This window comes from Chaetodon auriga, chromosome 2 (genome assembly GCF_051107435.1).
Source record: "Chaetodon auriga isolate fChaAug3 chromosome 2, fChaAug3.hap1, whole genome shotgun sequence".
NCBI classification, from domain to species: domain Eukaryota; kingdom Metazoa; phylum Chordata; class Actinopteri; order Chaetodontiformes; family Chaetodontidae; genus Chaetodon; species Chaetodon auriga.
In genome coordinates this window covers 5,710,116-5,728,448 of record NC_135075.1, presented here as the reverse complement: position 1 = coordinate 5,728,448, position 18,333 = coordinate 5,710,116, and the positions used below count along the sequence as shown (strand labels likewise).

Below are 18,333 nucleotides of genomic sequence, written 5' to 3'. Positions count from 1 at the left end.
ATCGGCTGGCGACCGGTTCAGGTGTACCCCGCCTCTCGCCCATTGCTAGCTGGGATAGGCTCCAGCCCCCTTAGTGATAAAAGGCCATAAAGACAATTTAACAATTTTTTACAATTTAGGCTGCTGTAATCGGCTGGCGACCGGTTCAGGTGTACCCCGCCTCTCGCCCATTGCTAGCTGGGATAGGCTCCAGCCCCCTTAGTGATAAAAGGCCATAAAGACAATTTAACAATTTTTTACAATTTAGGCTGCTGTAATCGGCTGGCGACCGGTTCAGGTGTACCCCGCCTCTCGCCCATTGCTAGCTGGGATAGGCTCCAGCCCCCTTAGTGATAAAAGGCCATAAAGACAATTTAACAATTTTTTACAATTTAGGCTGCTGTAATCGGCTGGCGACCGGTTCAGGTGTACCCCGCCTCTCGCCCATTGCTAGCTGGGATAGGCTCCAGCCCCCTTAGTGATAAAAGGCCATAAAGACAATTTAACAATTTTTTACAATTTAGGCTGCTGTAATCGGCTGGCGACCGGTTCAGGTGTACCCCGCCTCTTGCCCATTGCTAGCTGGGATAGGCTCCAGCCCCCCGCAACCCCGAAAGGGATATGCGGGTATAGAAGATGAATGAATGAATGAATGAAAGCTTCTCAGTTACAATGGATTGCACCCTAAAAACTTCCCCCTTCGTCCTCTTTCCCTCATTGAATGCTCTTCTCACCTTAGTGATAAAAGGCCATAAAGACAATTTTACAATTTTTTACAATTTAGGCTGCTGTAATCGGCTGGCGACCGGTTCAGGTGTACCCCGCCTCTCGCCCATTGCTAGCTGGGATAGGCTCCAGCCCCCTTAGTGATAAAAGGCCATAAAGACAATTTAACAATTTTTTACAATTTAGGCTGCTGTAATCGGCTGGCGACCGGTTCAGGTGTACCCCGCCTCTCGCCCATTGCTAGCTGGGATAGGCTCCAGCCCCCTTAGTGATAAAAGGCCATAAAGACAATTTTACAATTTTTTACAATTTAGGCTGCTGTAATCGGCTGGCGACCGGTTCAGGTGTACCCCGCCTCTCGCCCATTGCTAGCTGGGATAGGCTCCAGCCCCCTTAGTGATAAAAGGCCATAAAGACAATTTTACAATTTTTTACAATTTAGACTGCTGCAATCGGCTGGCGACCGGTTCAGGTGTACCCCGCCTCTCGCCCATTGCTAGCTGGGATAGGCTCCAGCCCCCCGCAACCCCGAAAGGGATATGCGGGTATAGAAGATGAATGAATGAATGAATGAAAACTTCTCAGTTACAATGGATTGCACCCTAAAAACTTCCCCCTTCGTCCTGTTTCCCTCATTGAATGCTCTTCTCACCTTAGTGATAAAAGGCCATAAAGACAATTTAACAATTTTTGACAATTTAGGCTGCTGTAATCGGCTGGCGACCGGTTCAGGTGTACCCCGCCTCTCGCCCATTGCTAGCTGGGATAGGCTCCAGCCCCCTTAGTGATAAAAGGCCATAAAGACAATTTTACAATTTTTTACAATTTAGGCTGCTGTAATCGGCTGGCGACCGGTTCAGGTGTACCCCGCCTCTCGCCCATTGCTAGCTGGGATAGGCTCCAGCCCCCTTAGTGATAAAAGGCCATAAAGACAATTTTACAATTTTTTACAATTTAGGCTGCTGCAATCGGCTGGCGACCGGTTCAGGTGTACCCCACCTCTCGCCCATTGCTAGCTGGGATAGGCTCCAGCCCCCCGCAACCCCGAAAGGGATACGCGGGTATAGAAGATGAATGAAAAAACTTCCCCCTTCGTCCTGTTTCCCTCATTGAATGATCTAGCAGTTTCGAAGTAGCTCGATTATTTTGTTTTAAAGTTGTATGTAAGTAGGAGAGTGTTGTAAACCCGAGTGAAGGGCAAATATATTATGAATCCAGTTGACCGTGGTGGGGAATCGATTTTAATGATTTTTTTTCTGTGTTCTAGAGGAGGCAATTGATGAAGAGAGCTTTGGCTACCTTGATCTTCCAACCATCACCACCTTGATTCCCTGAATAGGCGATATTCTCCGGTTAGGCCAGGACACCCAGTTTCTCCTGTAGATAATTCCTGCAATTGTTTTTAGATAGTTTTAATGTTTTTTGTTCTGAAAAGATTGTCACTTTTCTTTTTATACAATTACAGAAAGTTTGTAAATTAAAATATTTTTGTATTCTGTATATTTTAAATTTGATAATTATTCTTAAAAAAATGTTTCAAAATAGTTTTGAAAGTTTGTTACTTAAAATATTTTGTATTCTGTGAATTTTGAATTTTAATAAATATTTTTCTTAATTTTTTGTGTCAGAATATGTTTAATCAATAAATAATGACCATAGCAATATTATATAATTATAATCAAATATTAATAATTTGAAATTAGCAACCCAACTGATTGAGTAGAAAGAACCCAACAGTATAGTCAAATTGAGCCTATGGTTGGGTTATATGAACAACCCAACTGGGTTATATAAACAACCCAACTGTTGGTTTAAGGAAACCAATCCAACTTGTTGGGTCAAAATAACCCAGCATGTGTTCTGTCCAATATTTAACCAGTGTTGGGTTAAAAAATAACCCATATTGGGTTGTTTTTAACCCAACATTTTTAAGTGTGAAACAAACTAGGATTACACAAATTCATCATCTGATTCACTATAAGGGTTTCCTGGTGTCCATTCTGATGTAGAGTGAAAATCTGGTCCATCATTATTACTTGGCTAAAAGGGTATTTTAACATACAGTGACTTTCTTCCTCCTCCAACTACCCATTTATCCATTTATATATCAGGGCTTGCATACAAGTAAGCGCACACGTACAGAAGAATAGCATAATACCAAAAACAATGAAGACAGGAGTAAATACATGAATGACCATGGTACCCCAGGGGCCAAAGTGATCCGTTAACCATTTGTTGAAACTAAAACCCGCTCTTCTTTTCCTCCTGATCAACTGCTCTATTTTGGTTGTTTTAGTGTCATCTTCTTCTGGGGTCTCCTGACCCTGCGTTGGTGGCATGCCAATGCCACTTCTCCCCTCTGTGTCTTATAATAGTTCATCGCCATCCTCTCTGGAGTTCAGCTGGTTGTAAGAACAGCTATCATTTTGCTGCTCAGCTGGAAAGCAGTTGGACTATGCTAGTTGTGATGATCAACCACATGATGGAAACTGCAATCAGGATCCTTCACCTGGAACATTGCTTGTTGCACAACATTGCTTGTTGCACAAATTAAACATTTTTTACAAAAAATTTCAGCAAATGTTGCAAATCCTGGTGCATGCCATAGTCTATTTACAATATCCATCATCCCCCCTTTTGATAAATGGTCAGGACCAAGTATCAATTTTGTTAAGAAAGGGAAGATGGATTTTGGGAGAACTGGGAGGCCTTTAGAGTCCAACCAGACTCCAGTTGGGAGTTCATGACACCCTTTTCTGGTCCATAATGCCTTTTCTCCATTATCAGCTCCTGTTTGAAGCAGAGAGACATCATTCAAAGAAAAGAACATGTTGGACAGACAGGGGCATTTGCAAAATAGGGGAGACAGGTGAGAGAGCAGCCGCTTTTGCAGCAGTATCTGCTGCTGCATTACCCTGTGACACAGGGTCAATAGACCCTGTGTGAGCTTGACATTTGCATACTGCTACTGAGGCTGGTAGAAGTAATGCAGACAGGAGGTTAATAATGAGACTTCTATGGGCAGTTGGTTTGCCTGTAGAAGTAAAGAAACCACGATTTTTCCACAAAGCATGGAAATTGTGACAGACATTAAACACATATTGAGAATCTGTGTAGACTGTGATGGTTTGTCCTTTTCCTAGAATAAAAGCATGGGTTAGTGCAAACAACTCTGCTGCTTGAGCAGATAGATTATTAGGTAATCTGGCACTTTCAATGATATTATGTTCCGTACATATAGCAGAAGAAACACAAGGGGAACGACTAGAGGGGTTTCTCATGGCAGAACCATCTACAAAGAAAACACAGTCAGGGTTAGACAAGGGTGACTCAAACAACGCATCACGTGGTTTTGACACAATGTCAACAACCTCTAAACAAGAATGAGGTTATCCATCTTCAATTGTAGAAAGCAGAGTGGATGGGTTAAGGACAGTACAGCGTTTTAAGGTCACATGCAACATTGTTAGTAAAACGTTTTGCCAGTGCAATAGTCTTGCTGGTGTTAGGTGAGCAGTTTTTGCTTGAAGAATGAGGGAGTGAACAGCATGTGGAACATGCACAATTAGACACACATAGCAGCAATGTCAGCTGTGGCCATAACTGCTTCAGTAGCGGCTGCTACAGCCCTTAGACACACTATCATAGCCCTTTCTGTTGTGGAAAGTGTTTTGAGTGATAACTCAAAATAACTCTTCTTCTCCCTCTGCCTCTCTGGTAAGACCACTAACATCTTGGGCATAGTCTTTTGTGGATCAGGTAGCTTCATGTGCATGTGTCTCCCCACCCATTGGTCGTGGCTGGGGGTTGGGAAACATCATCATAGGCATCTAGGGGAACGCCTCCTTTGTCCCCTTGACTTCGCAACCAGTAGCCAAAAGATGCTGCTGTAGACAGAGACTTCTTGGGAGAATTAAGGTTAGATTGCTGTTTTTTTGGAGTCAAAAAGAGAGCAGACAGGTCAGGGTACAATGCTTTTTCTTTCTCCTCCTCTTCAGAGTCTTCCTGGTGGCTTTTAGCTGCAGGGGTGGCCCTTGCTGAGAAGTTGTCACTTGGGGAGGAGGGGCTGCAGGCATGGAGACAGCGTATGGAGGAGGCAAAGCCATTTCCCTATTTCTTGCCCTACATTTTTTTCTCCTTTCCTTCACACATACTCTCTTCTTTCATTTCTTGTTTAACATCACCACTTCATGTCACTTCATATTCCACTTAAACTACTTAATCAGTGAGAGTAGTAAATGTGTGCAAAGAGCTATAATTTTAAGACACTAAGTGTCGGCTAAATAGTAATATATAATAATAGCAGACGTTAAAGTGGCTGGTGATTACTGAGATGTAACTGGGATGTATGTAAGTGAGGCTGGTCACATGTACCTTGAAGGTGACACCAGCCAGAGCGAACGCCTTGAAATCTCCCTGAGTTCCCTCCACTGGACTCAGGACAAAGTCTTCTTTACTGGCACTGATGTCGTGCTGCTGGTCGCTGTGGAGGAGACTCACACTGACAGAGAGAGAGCAGCAAAAGGTGGTCAGGACTGCACATCTCCAGGGTGCAATAGCTTTAGCTTGATGTTGCAAGGAATGAAAGACTTAAGGAGTAGCTATAACAAAGAAGCAAACAGATAAAGAAGTGTTGATAGATGACAGTGTGTGTGAAGGAACTTACCTCCAGTGAAAGTGGCCTCTACCTCAGGAGGGTAGAACAGCAGTTCCTTACAGGAGGGTGTCACTGTAATCTTCTCTCCTGACAATAAAGTTGCAAAGTGAAAGGAGTTATTTGGGGTTCCGGTGTGCTGGGGGTAAAAGTCTTGTTCATTTTCTCCACAGATGAACTTCAGGTGACTCACAGCTGGATACTCTCCTAGTTAAATCCTCAGTACAAAAGATGAGCGAAAATATCTAGCTCTTTGATGAAAAGCCAAAAAGTTACATGCCCGTGGACATAAAACTTTAACAGAGAAGTTTACTTCAACTCCACAGGGGGCCTTTCATTCAGAAACGTCCAATCAGGAGCTTAACATTCTGCTATGTGTGCAGATTAAGTGGAAGTTAAAGAACACACTTCTCAAAAAACTGCTAAATTTGATTTTGAATTTTCAACATGCTACAGTTTCGTTTCAGCCCTAATGGGCACTGCTAAGAGCACAGAGCATGAAGTGAAAAATGCAGTGGACATGCAGTGGCACCAACTTGGTTCAGTAGGAGATCTCATAGTGGAAGGGGCCTGTTCTCTTGGATGGGAGAGCTGTCATCCCGTGGTCCGCCTTCCTCCTCAGCAGCGCGGTGCTCTCGTTCCTGACAGCACAACTGAATCTCTTGCAGCTGCTGCTCTTGCCTCTGCTCCTCCAGGCTCCACAGGGGGCCCAGCATCAGTGCCTGAACTCCACCCCCAAGACGTCGGAGTCCAGAACTTCCACTTCTACTGACTTATGCTTCCAGCACCAGTCCTCGCGAGAAATGCTCACTGACATGTGCAAAGATTGAGAAGAACAAATCATGAATAAACAGACTAAAAGCAACAGAGACAGAAATGTGAGCATTTGCACTGACAAGGCTTAAATGTGTCCCCCCAGCCAAGGTCAGGCATTCACACAGAAGACCTTCTAATTATCTCATCCATGAACAAATGCCTAAGAAAGTCATCTACTCGCATTGCTTGGGCCTGGGAACACTACAAGCTGAGTAAACACGCCTCAAAGACACTGTGTGTGCAGACTGCTCGCAGGCACACAAAACAGATTGTGTGTATTGAACAGTGAGTGAGATGGATGCAGCACCAGAAGGTAGAGGAACACTGGCTGAATAATGTGTGCTTCCTGAAAGCTGCTCACACCAATTATGATCCAAATCTGGTAATTACTAATTGATTTCCCCCACAATCGTTAGAGAGTAATTAGTGAGGTCTTTGAATAGAAATGTACACAGAATGGAGGAATCTGTTTATATACGATGGTTAGCTTGAGGTCGCCCGGTCAAAACTTGCATGCTGACTGCATTTGTTATCCTCTTAAAATAACTTTATCAAATAACAACCACCGAGTTCTAATTTGCAGCAGCTCAAAATTGACCACAAATGAATGAAAGAATAAATATCACAACTATCATTAGTACTATAATTATGAATGTAAGCTGTTGATGGTGAACCCTGACCTTTGTACTTCCCAGGTAAAACACTGTCAAAGGAGAAGCTGAGGGTGTCACTGTTGTCAGACAGCGCCATCGCCCTCCTCTCTCCCTGTCGACTCACTGGCTGCAGGGTTACTGACAGGTCATCATAAGAAGCTGGAGGCCAACCAGAGGACACTAGGTCAGTTTATGTGGAAATATGCACAAAGATGGAATGTTTCTGTGGGTTGAAGCCGTCTTGAAGTGTGTGTTACCTACACAATAGACTTTTTTCAGAGACAGAAACCATGAACTGGGTGAAAAGTACGTCTGTGAGGGGACGGTCCACAAGGGAGACCTCCAGGGCCTGAGGCTGCAGAGCCAGGCTTGCTTTCACCTCAGCCTCGGGGAGAGACACCTGGACACGTGAAGTACAACCAAAGTCATCTTGTAGAAAGCCAAGTTTTTAAACATACAACTATATAAGCACCAAAATCAGTTACATCTATGAAAACACATCTCAAAGCTGGCTGGTATAACATTATTGACTTATTTTTTGAATACTCTTATATGTTATGGTTTCAACAGACAAATATTGGAAATGTGAGAACAGTTGAAGGGAACCTTCATGTGCATTTAATTAGTGAGCCTGTGGGCAAACTACTATAATTCTAGTTAAATGGGTGAATGTGAATGTTAGACCAACCTGCACACTGTAATCTCCAGGTTTGGCCTGAAAGCAGAAGGCCCCCTGTGGATCAGATTCGATGGTCTTGCTGGAGGCCTTGCCTTGGTCCTGGTGTGTCAGAGTGACCTTGTAGCGGCCCTGCTGCTTCATGCCCTCAGGCAGGCGACTGATGGAGATCTGGCCACAGACACTGAACCTGTGTGGGGCCGACATGAGAACTCAGATCAAGCTGGTCAGCAGTGTGGTAATATGGAAAGCCAAGCTGAAGCTCAATATATCTCATTCATTTCAAAGCATGTATTATGTGAAAATGTATGTGAGCCGGATGAACCCTGCTGTGACGATGTCAGGGAGCTGGGGCGTGTTGGGGGCGATCTTCACTGTGATTGGCTCAAAGAACATGAGCTCCTTGTTGACACGGATGGTGTAGGTACCAGCCGTCATGTTCTCCAACCAGAAAGAACCATCCTCCTTGCTGATGACTGCGAGGGCAGAATAGCAAAGCAGGTGTGAGCATGTGTAAAGGCTTGAGAAGCACAAATGCAGAAATTGAGCATTCACACATTTGTTTGGTTGTTGGCACTGCAACTAAAGCGTGGAGTCCTCTGCTCTGGTTACCTTTGATCTGGTTGTTGAGAGACACTGAGGCATCAGGGACACCCTCCCCACCAACGCTGTTGAGAACTCGCCCGTCACAGAGAAGCCCATGACACAGAAGATGGGCTGCATGCAAAACAACAGGAACAGCATTACATGTCAAAATGTGGCATCATGCATGAAATGTATTCACATTTATAAGATAAACACAACATGTTCAAACTAATACTGAAAAACTGTGGTATGATTTGATGCTTTACCTCCCGTTTCAAACTATTGTGTTCTACCTTGAAATTCATCCTGCAGGGAGCGACGTCAAATGTGATCCTTTCTCCCCTGTAGAAAGGCACCTGAAGTGAAGGACGTCACAAACGCAGAATGAGAGGCAGAAATAATTAGATTTACTTTTTCAATGCACTGTGCGGGTTAAAGTTACAATGTCATGACATCAAACCCTATATAGTAGTTTTTAGAGGAAGTGGCGGAGTCACTCCAGCCTGGGATGGGTAAACTGAGGTGGTACTCTATAGGAAGATGGCAAAGGTCACCACACAAGCCGTGCTGAGGGCTGGACATCGTTTGTTCCAAACCAGCTAACCTGACAGGGAACCTCACCAGCTGAGCAAGTGGGTGAATCATTTTCTACACTCAGGTGATACCAAACTCCAAAGTGATACCAAACTCCAAATTTTTTTTGCCTGTTTGCCTTTCAGGACTTCCATACCTCCATTCTTACATAGATGCATACAGATGCAATACAGAGTTCATCCATGTTTTCCAGAATATGTTCCCAATATGGTCCCAAAAGCGACTTAAACTTTCTGTGTGTCACCTGGTGGATTTGTTTTTCAATTAATGAAACTTTGCTGGCTTATCACTCCACAGCTCCACTCCACTTCCAAGAAGAAGAACACCTGAACCCAAACCCTCCGTCAAAAAAGCCATGGGTGACATCACATCTGCCTCACTCATGTTTCTGTGTAGTCTGTGCTGAGGACATGGACCAATGGAAACTGAAGTGAACCTACCAACCTGCTCCAATGTCCAGCAGCCGTGATGTCATAACTTCCAGGGAGTACCTTTAAAAAGGTATACCTGGAGAAAAAAAAGGAAAACAACTTAAGACATGTTTAAATGATGTTTAAACACGTTTAATGCAGAGATGCTGGTGTAAAACTTCCAGCCTGAAACACACGAGCGGCTTACTTTCTCCCAGGCTGTGTGACGACGCTCTGGAGTTTCTCTTCTGTTCCCACTCGGCTGAGTTTGACTTCCACTCCAGCTGAACCCAGGAGATGGCCTTTACTCAGAACCTGAACAATGCAGAGTACATTACATAACCAGAGAGATATTTCAGAACATGAATTAATCCCGAGGCTGACACTCTTCCAAGAACACGCTCACAGAGGGCTGGATAATGCAGATGGTTTTTCTGGTCTTTTGTGCACAAATAAGAACTGGAAAGTCATCTGCGCACACACACACACACACACACACACACACACACACACACACAAAGCACTGATGTGTGAGGAACTGAACCTCATTGTACAGTTGAGCTCTAAAACCTTCTGATGTCATTCAGAATGTAACCTTTAACCCAATTTTAGATGCAGATAAGCTGTTAAGGTCTTCATGACAAAACAATTTGCTTTAAATCCTTCATTCTCACCGTTCCTGAGACTGAAAAGCCAGTGAAAACAAAGTTGATGTCTTCTTCTTTTGTACAGATGTCACTCACTCCATCCACATGGAGGTTGACACTGGTTGGCTTTAACGAGAGTTAAAAAAAAAGAAGAAGAAAAAAGTCAGATCAAAAGAAGCAGAAGCCAGTACAATAATGCAAACAATCTCTAATGCTGTCTTTGCATTTCCTGGACAAGCTGTCACACAATCTTACCAAAGCTCCAGCCAAGAGGAGGCTCGATCTTCAAAACAAAGTCTCCCTGAGCAAAAGAGACAAATACACAGATTACAATCGACATCAGTGAATTAACGGCTTAAAAGTATTGACAGGAGTGAGTCTGATACCTTGTCGTAGAGTGGGATCATGAAGAAGCCATTGACCGGAGCACAATCCATTTGATGTTTCAAGGAACCTTGTTTGGTGTACAGTTTAATCTGTGCATGAAGTAAGGCAGAAACTAGTCATTGTGTGTATTTTTAAGTGCTAAACATGGGCTGAGTCTCCTGATGATTAAACACTGAGCTGAATGGCAAATTGGCTGAGTCGTGTGTTTCAGCTGTCATCACCAAACAGACCACTCTATCTGGGCTTTAGTTCAATTAACCAGTTAGCCAAAAGGTTAAGACCCTGGAGCCTGTGAATGAGCAGGATCAGGACTGACGGTGAGCACTTCATCTGCTCCTCGTCAACAGGTTTTAGGTTTAAGAGACAGAGGTTACGACAAACAAATAAAGACACGCTCATGTGAGCTCACATATGGGTTTTCAGTCAACCCTGACTGCACTCTCATCTTGATCAGAGAGTAACTGATCTCAACGTCGGATTTCACAAATCCCCCGCATGCCACCACTGTGTCATCAGAGGATACGGTCAAGAACTGAGAATAGGTGATACACATTAACACCCTAAGAGCTCCCATGTCTGCCCGATGGTAATGCTCAACATCTTGCCTAACTGAGCTCTCGCTGAGCCGAACAACAGCACGCTGCCTCCGCTTCCGTACCAGCTGAGCTGCTGTCATCCAGCGAGCAAAGCGTGGGGAGCAGCGACCCCTGCTGGGCCGGAGGAGGTACGGCTTGATGTCAGTGACCGTTTTGAGGTCAAAACAGAAAAGAAAACCAAAATAAAAAAAAAGACTGCACAAAACAAAGAGTATTTGACACGATATTTATTCACCGTGTTAAGTTTAATACTAAAGGCAACCACCACAGTCATATAAAAGGCCTCATAATAAAGCAGAACAGCAGTTCCTCTCAGTATCTGACTGAAACATTAGTACAAACATACCCACCATCCAAAACTTTGAATAAGAATTAAGTAAATATCTTACATCAAAGATTTATGCAAATAACTTACTTAGAGGGGCACAGCACAGTGCTGCTTACTTTCCTTCGCTCGCTTTTTGAGTGTAGGATTGTTGCAATATTCAGAAGCTTTGTTTTGATACAGAACATTGGTTCTCAGAGGGATTGTTGGTGAAATCTAATTTCAGTTTGCATATTTCAAGACATATTATAGGATACAGTGCGCTATCCACACATATGGATTATGTGTTTTTCAACAATTGCACTTAAGAAACTTATAAACACTGGAAATCCACACACCCTCCTGGAAAAATAAATGTATTGTGTGTGTGTGTGTGTTTTGTTCTGTTTCCCTGTCTTGTTTTGGTCACTGATGCAGGAAGTGTATATGATGTAGACTGTATCTACTGAGATACTGGGAAATGAAATCTTAAAATAAAAAATGGAGTCACAGCAATGTTAAAAAGAGAAGAGGGTACCAGTTTAGTGTTTTGAAATGTATTAGTTCTTTGCATTATTATGCAACCTCAGAGTCATTAATTATGATAAACAGCAGATGTAAAAACACCTAAGATGAACACACTGTAAATGTAAAAGTTATTAAAGTAAGAAAACTGTAGTGTTAATACATTTAAAGTGCATCAAATTCAGAGACCTGCTTCTGCTGCTGTGTGGCTGGGATATGGACACCGAGGACTTGACAGCTGAGAGCTTCTGGGCCTGGCACAGCTTCTGGATCAGGAAACGCTTGTCATAGCCTTCCTGGGGAACAAAATAACACATGATGATGATCAAGCATGGTCATTGTATCACTTGGAAAAGAGATAGAAAAGAATAAAAGGTGAAATAAATGAAATGGAGACATGAATTTCTGAGTGACCCTACCATGACTAGCTGCTCCCTTAGCTGGTTAATAACTCTCTTGTGCCATCACATGAAACATGATCAAACTACAGGGGAGAAATGAAAATGTTTCAAATTACAACTAGAGGGAGACAGAGCACTTGTGTCACCAACAGTGAAAACATCATTTTTGCAATGATGATCAATGCTGGACAGAAACACGCACCACGTAACGACAAAAAAAGGAGACAGCAAAGACTTCCCATGACAGAGCGTAGAGGAGAGTCTGGACTTGACTGGGCGGCTGGGATACTGTCATTGGTAGCACCTCCCAGGAGGTGTTGTAATTAACAAATGGTCCCAGGCCTGGGAACTGTTTATTCTGTGCAACAAGGGATGTATGAATGAGTGTATATGGCAAGAGAAACATGGAGGCAGCAGCAATGAGCGATCAGTGCAAAGGACAGAAAAGACAAATATCCTGTCTCCATTTATGTTCAACAATAAAACTTGGGCTCTGATGTCAATTCAACAGTCAGGGTTCGATTAAAGCTGCAGAGGAGCAGATATGATATCACTTAATAGACTGAATCAACAGAGCATTACTCACTGTGCCACGCTAACAGTGATAGGCAGACAGGCCAGAGCCAGGCCTATCAGCAGCACCACCAGGAAGAAGAAGTTGGAGCTGGAGGCCCGGAACAGATGTGTGGCTGGAGCAGCTGTTTACCAATGAGACCTATCAACACGCAGCAGTGAGGTAACATGGGAAACCCTTCCTCTAATTTCGACCCATGTACATATGCCCACACATATATGTAAATACCTTTTTGATATAGAAGATAAAGAAGTATTTAATAGTGCAGGTGGCAGAGTAGTCCTCATAATTAATGATGTGGGGGGGGCAATTGTTGGCCAGCGTGATAACAATTGACGGTAAATACTCTTAGATGATGATCCATGATGAAATTCTCCTTCTAGTCGTGACAAGCTGTTACTCAGATAGAAGAGTAACCAGAAAAGACCTTCAAAGGACATCGTTATCATTTCTTTACCTACAGCCCTACAGAGTGAGCGCAGAAGGTGAGCGAGTAGAGCAAATGCAAACTCTTGTTTTCTTCCAGAGAGCATTAAACGATAAGTGCAAGGACTCATTCTGCCAGACAGCAGATCTGTGATTTGCTCGTGAAAGGTGACCAGACCGTGATGGGCGCTGCTTGGATACACACTGCACACACTTCCTGTGGGGAAAGACAGGAAAGTATAAGCTTCAGAACATTTCATGCTCAGTTGGACAAAACAAGCGAGCGTCCTCTCACCATCATTCTGTTTATAGGTGACACTTCCTGAGGTGTTGGGGGCAACGATGATGGGCAACATGACAAAGCTGAACATGAGCAGAAAGATGATAAAGTTCAGCAGCGCTTGGTAAACTTCCTCAGCGGAAATCAATAAACATCTCTGCGGCTGAGGATTTAGTTTTCACCTCTCACCCTCTATCAGGTGAATGTCTCCCCTCCACAGCTTCAGGGAGCTCAGCCACTCTTGACCATCATCCCTCAGCCTCCTCAGATACCTGCGGGTGCTTCACCTCAACTGGCTCCAACTGCTGAGCTCTCGAGCCTTCTCCAGGCGCTGCGTACTGACAAGTCAAATACACCAATTGCTGTGAACACACATAATATCATACCTTTTACATAGTGAACAGAAAACATAAATTAAACATTGGACATTTTGTACCCCATCTGTTTAACTTTTCTTTTCAAGAGGCTGGTAAGGATACGATAATGATGTCAATCCTACTTGTCTCTGTGTTTCTCAGCCATGCACTTGGCCAGCTCCTGGATGGGTCTCTGCTCCATCTGACCCTTCTGTTTCTCCTCCTGTTTGCTGATGGTGCTCGGACCCCATTTGCCACTGCTGGAGGAGCCGAGTCGACTTCTAGAGCTGCTTCTTCGCTTGGTGGCACCGGTTGACGACTTCCTGCGGTACACCAGGGACTGGTAGCTGGGGAGCTGGTCCAGCAGGGGGTTACTGGTGACTTTGCCGATCAGCGAAGAAGACTTTCAAAAAGATGGATTAATATGTTTGGTAAACTGGGACAGAAAGCCATTACTGTTTAATACAATACCAGCTTTTCAACTCCAACAGTTGCAAGATGGTTAAAACTCAAAATGTAGTAATCTTAACCTGTGGAGAATGAAATTGTTCTGTGACAGAGAACTGAGAACGACTAGAAAATTCATAGTTTTGAAATCTTTCCCCATCCACTATAAGTGTCATTGTTTGGTTGGATGCCTTGAAAAGACACTTTATCATTTTCTTGGCCTGTCATAAAATTCATACAAGTTTCCCAATAAAACACAGCTATGAATACAAACATAGTCACACATGTTTGGGTTGATGAGGTAGTTTGCCTATTCATTATTTCATGAGTCAATCTGAGAGGGAGTGAATGCATCTGTTAGCCAGTAATGAATGCTGGGTAACCTGACTGTCAGCTCGATCAAACACTGGATTGGATTTCTCTACTGTAGAAAGAGGAAGAAACTTCACAGCATGTAAAAGGCGAAGGGTCTGCTGTAAACTGATGGGAGCATGTGGATCCTGGACTGGACGGGATCTATTTGAGATCAGTTTCATTTCCTTCACTTTTTCCAGCCTTTCCAGTATCACTAGAAACCCTGGGTATGGGGATGGTTTATTTATGATTTACTAGTTTGACAGCCATCATCATGTCAGACTTTCAGAAAATGTCTAACCAAGAAGCAGAGCCAGCGGAAAAAAAAAAATAAAATGCCAACAGCAGAGTTTTGACACGGTAAAGACAAGGCTCACAAGTTTTGAACTGAGTTCAGAGTGAGATTTTGGCGGCGGGGGTGGGGGTTGGGGTGGGGACGGGGTCTGAAATGATAAATGACACATACATTCATACAAATAAAAATATTTGTTCAATTCAGCATTTCTTATTACAGGTGTGTGTGTGTGTGTGTGTGTGTGTGTGTGTGTGTGTGTGCTGTAACCTGCCCTTTCCTCTGCCTGTTCCACAGTTATAAAAAAGAAAAAAAAACTTGGTGGGTGTTATCCTGGTAATTTCTCTGTGTGAGAAATACAAGGTGTGGCGTGTGAGTGTGTGAACGAGTTGAGCTTTGTGACAACATTCTTGGGAACGTTGGACTGAGTATGATTGCATGTGACAATAAAGAGTGTTCTTCCTCTCTGGTCCACCCCTCTGCTCACCTGGAATGAGGATGCCATGTCCTGTGTCCAGGACTGTAACGAGAAGATCGGTGTTGCAGTTACCAAGGTTGGCGTGGTGATGGATCATGCCTTACTGGCTAATGGCACCAGTGGCCAGTAATATTCCATCCCCCTCTTTTGACAAGGTTAAAGTGAGCCTCATCAATACAAACATAAACGTGCTGAATTACAGCAGCAACCAAGACTCTCTGGCACAGACATGTCAATATGAGAATACATACATGCATGCAGTACTGATATGGCAGTAAATTCACAATATGATACTTGCACATTATTTGTAATGCTGTTCTTTAACCCCCTGAGTTTCACTCAAATGGCACACTATACATCTGTTTCATCTGGATTTGGTTGTGCTGTAGAACAGAGTCCAAAAGCTGTAGAAAAGCCCATCTGGTGGACGTTTTTTGTCTACTGTGGTTCTGGATTTCTTCTAGTGTAATGGTATTATGTGCCTCTACCACCATGTTTACAGTAGCGGTCTCAACAGGCCTTGGCCAACAATCACAGAGTAACATAGACCTACTGACACGTGTCTGGCTGCAGGATACTACAGTAGACATACCTAAAGAGCATTAGCATCATGTAGATAGTCGGTAACTTACCAGTTCTGAATGTAAGCTGCAAACATGCAGCAGCTCAGGTTGGGCTGAACTCTCTGCCAAGCCTCCTCCATACTCTTGTTGAACACATGGTCTACCAATGTGGTCATGATCTCATCTGAGACAACTGTCCTTCCTCATCCTCATCCTCCTCTTACTCTCATTCCTTTACCTCCATTTTCCTCCAAAACAGGAGAGCTCATCCGGAGCCTTAAGTAGTGCTAAAGCTCTGATTTCTAAGAGAACAGTAAAGCAAATATTGTTGACACCTTGGTCAGTAAAACTTGCCGTTGTGATTGCTGTTGCTTTCCAAAGGAACACAGGAGGTTTGAATTGTGAATGGTAAGCTGAATGTAAAGAGCTGTGTGTAGTGTTAAAAAGTGTGTAGGCACTTGTGACAAACTGCACAGCTGTCTACTGCTCTCAGCCAGCTCTGACCACAAGATGTCACTCTTGTCTAATAGTCCAGTTATACTCATTAGAGTGTGCATGATTTTGCATCAACACATATTTTGGGTATGTTGCACTGGACATTGAGCTGATGAGTGTATATGGTTGAGATGGTACATTTGAATTCAGGACAGAAGTTCAACAGACCTTCCAATGACTTGTTCCTCTTGAAGTCTTTCGTGTCATTAAGCTTGATCCCCTTACACCTGTTTGTTCGACAAAAAGTGACCATCCAAACGTTCCCTAAGTGTTTGTATTTTATTTATATTATTTTAACTTTTGATTTAGAACAGTTGACTGATGCTAATGCTAATGCTTTTCAGACTACACACACACATACTATACAGAGTCCCCTCAGGGCACCTCTTCAGTGCATAAATCAGCTACGTCAGGAGTGAGCCTGAGACCAGCAGAGGGGTGGTCCAGAAGACATTTATCACCTCAGAAACAAAAACATCATTATGAAGGGACAGAGTCATTAAACACTCAAACATATGAAATGAGGAAATCTTCCTCTCAGACCAAACTACCCGACAACATTGTTCGTCTCTGGCGTTGTTGTGAACTTGCGTCTGAATGTGTGCATGTGTGCCCTCTGGCACTGCTACGCCACAGAGATTTATCACGGGGCATACCAACGGTTTACCTGGATTTATCCTTCAACTACAGGAGAGCACTCTCCCTTGAAATAATATCCTGCCAAGAACAACTTCTGCTGAATGCTGCAGACAACAGCCAGACCTGCTGCTCCATATGCACTGCAGCATAAAGGAAAAACACACATATAGGAAGCTTGGCAGTCAACAATCTAACTTTTTTCTGTGCTTTACTACTCTCTGTTAGCATTTAATATAACATACCAGTTATTCGGCCCAAACCGTGGTCATGAAATCTTTTACAATTACTGTCATAAACCCCCAGAGTTCAAAAGTGAGGTAGAAAATCCGAAAGATGTGATTTGTCTCATGTAGCACACAGTCATTAAAAAAACCCCAGACAAACTTGGTAGTTAGGAAGGCATCATGGCTGTCAGCACAGCCTGCCACCCGGAGAAAATCCAAGGTGAAAGACGTCACAGCACTGACCACGCTGTTTGACTGACAAGCGATTTCTGGGAACAGCGAAGCACAAACAGCCACAGTAATGACTGAACCATACTTACCAACCAGTCACAGGAAAAAGGTGGTGCAGGTGCAACGAGCGCCTGCTCAAAGTTACAGTTGTGGACAAAAAATATACTTAGTTATCTTAGTAGAGATATTATGAGTTTAAAGCTCAAAGAGTCAGCTCATCTGCTTCATCAGGACTGTGTGGGTGTAGACTGATCAGATTTGACACTGATCTGGCAGCACAAGCAAACAACCCACCAACTGTCATCACATATTCATTCAAATATTGCTAAATTTCAATTGGTGCATGGAAATATGTGACATCACCTTTTTCCAATTTCCAATCACAAACAGAGCAGAGACTGCATGATCATGTAGAAACCCATCACTCATTAATAAGCTGACGGGGGAATAGATTTCCAACGCCTTTAACAACTTTTCACAAGATTCTTAGGAAACAAATTACTGAATACAAAAATGTAATTGTTTAAAATGTCTTTTTTGTTCAGAAAAAGATCTTGATTATTCATGACCTTTACATGTTAGGTCAAAGGTGACCATAATATTGGTCTGAAAATGAGATCAATGTTTACAGTTCAAATGCTAATTCTCTTTGAAATAAGACTGGCTAAAATGGGAGTTTCTTTCAAGCTTGTCTCATCCTCTGTTCATCTTTTTTTTTGACTTCTGCTTGCTGTGTTCCCTGTACACAGCGATTAACTTGTTGAGTACAATATTATTATTAAAGACAGGAATAATGGCCAAAACTAGAAAAATAAGATTTAAATTTTAATGAACCAGAATTGTTCTTTAATTTGGCCAACATGTCTTGTACTTTGTGCGATGTATAACTGACCTGGGCCATATATCCCACAAGAATCTTAAGGCTCAGATCATCTTAATCGCATTGTAAAAGCCCCTTTACACTGTGTGGCAGTCGGAGATGAAAGACAGTCATGAGAGAAAAGTGTAAAAAGACAAGTGC

General features: G+C 43.1%; 2 pseudogenes across 1 annotated transcript; both read right to left on the bottom strand.

The window, feature by feature from the left end:
* Positions 1 to 2,769: 2,769 nt before the first annotated feature.
* LOC143326698 (BOS complex subunit NOMO3-like) lies at positions 2,770 to 12,248 on the bottom strand (annotated as a pseudogene). The gene is made up of 15 exons (XR_013077700.1): positions 12,156 to 12,248; positions 11,742 to 11,848; positions 9,996 to 10,023; positions 9,768 to 9,866; positions 9,302 to 9,408; positions 9,124 to 9,190; positions 8,356 to 8,445; positions 8,117 to 8,221; positions 7,830 to 7,980; positions 7,517 to 7,694; positions 7,090 to 7,228; positions 6,856 to 6,987; positions 5,896 to 6,169; positions 5,372 to 5,449; positions 2,770 to 5,206 (listed from the first exon to the last, which is right to left on the bottom strand). The product of XR_013077700.1 is annotated as a BOS complex subunit NOMO3-like (transcript).
* Positions 12,249 to 12,984: 736 nt separating this feature from the next.
* On the bottom strand, positions 12,985 to 15,257 carry LOC143326680 (transmembrane channel-like protein 7; annotated as a pseudogene).
* Between the last annotated feature and the right edge of the window lie 3,076 nt (positions 15,258 to 18,333).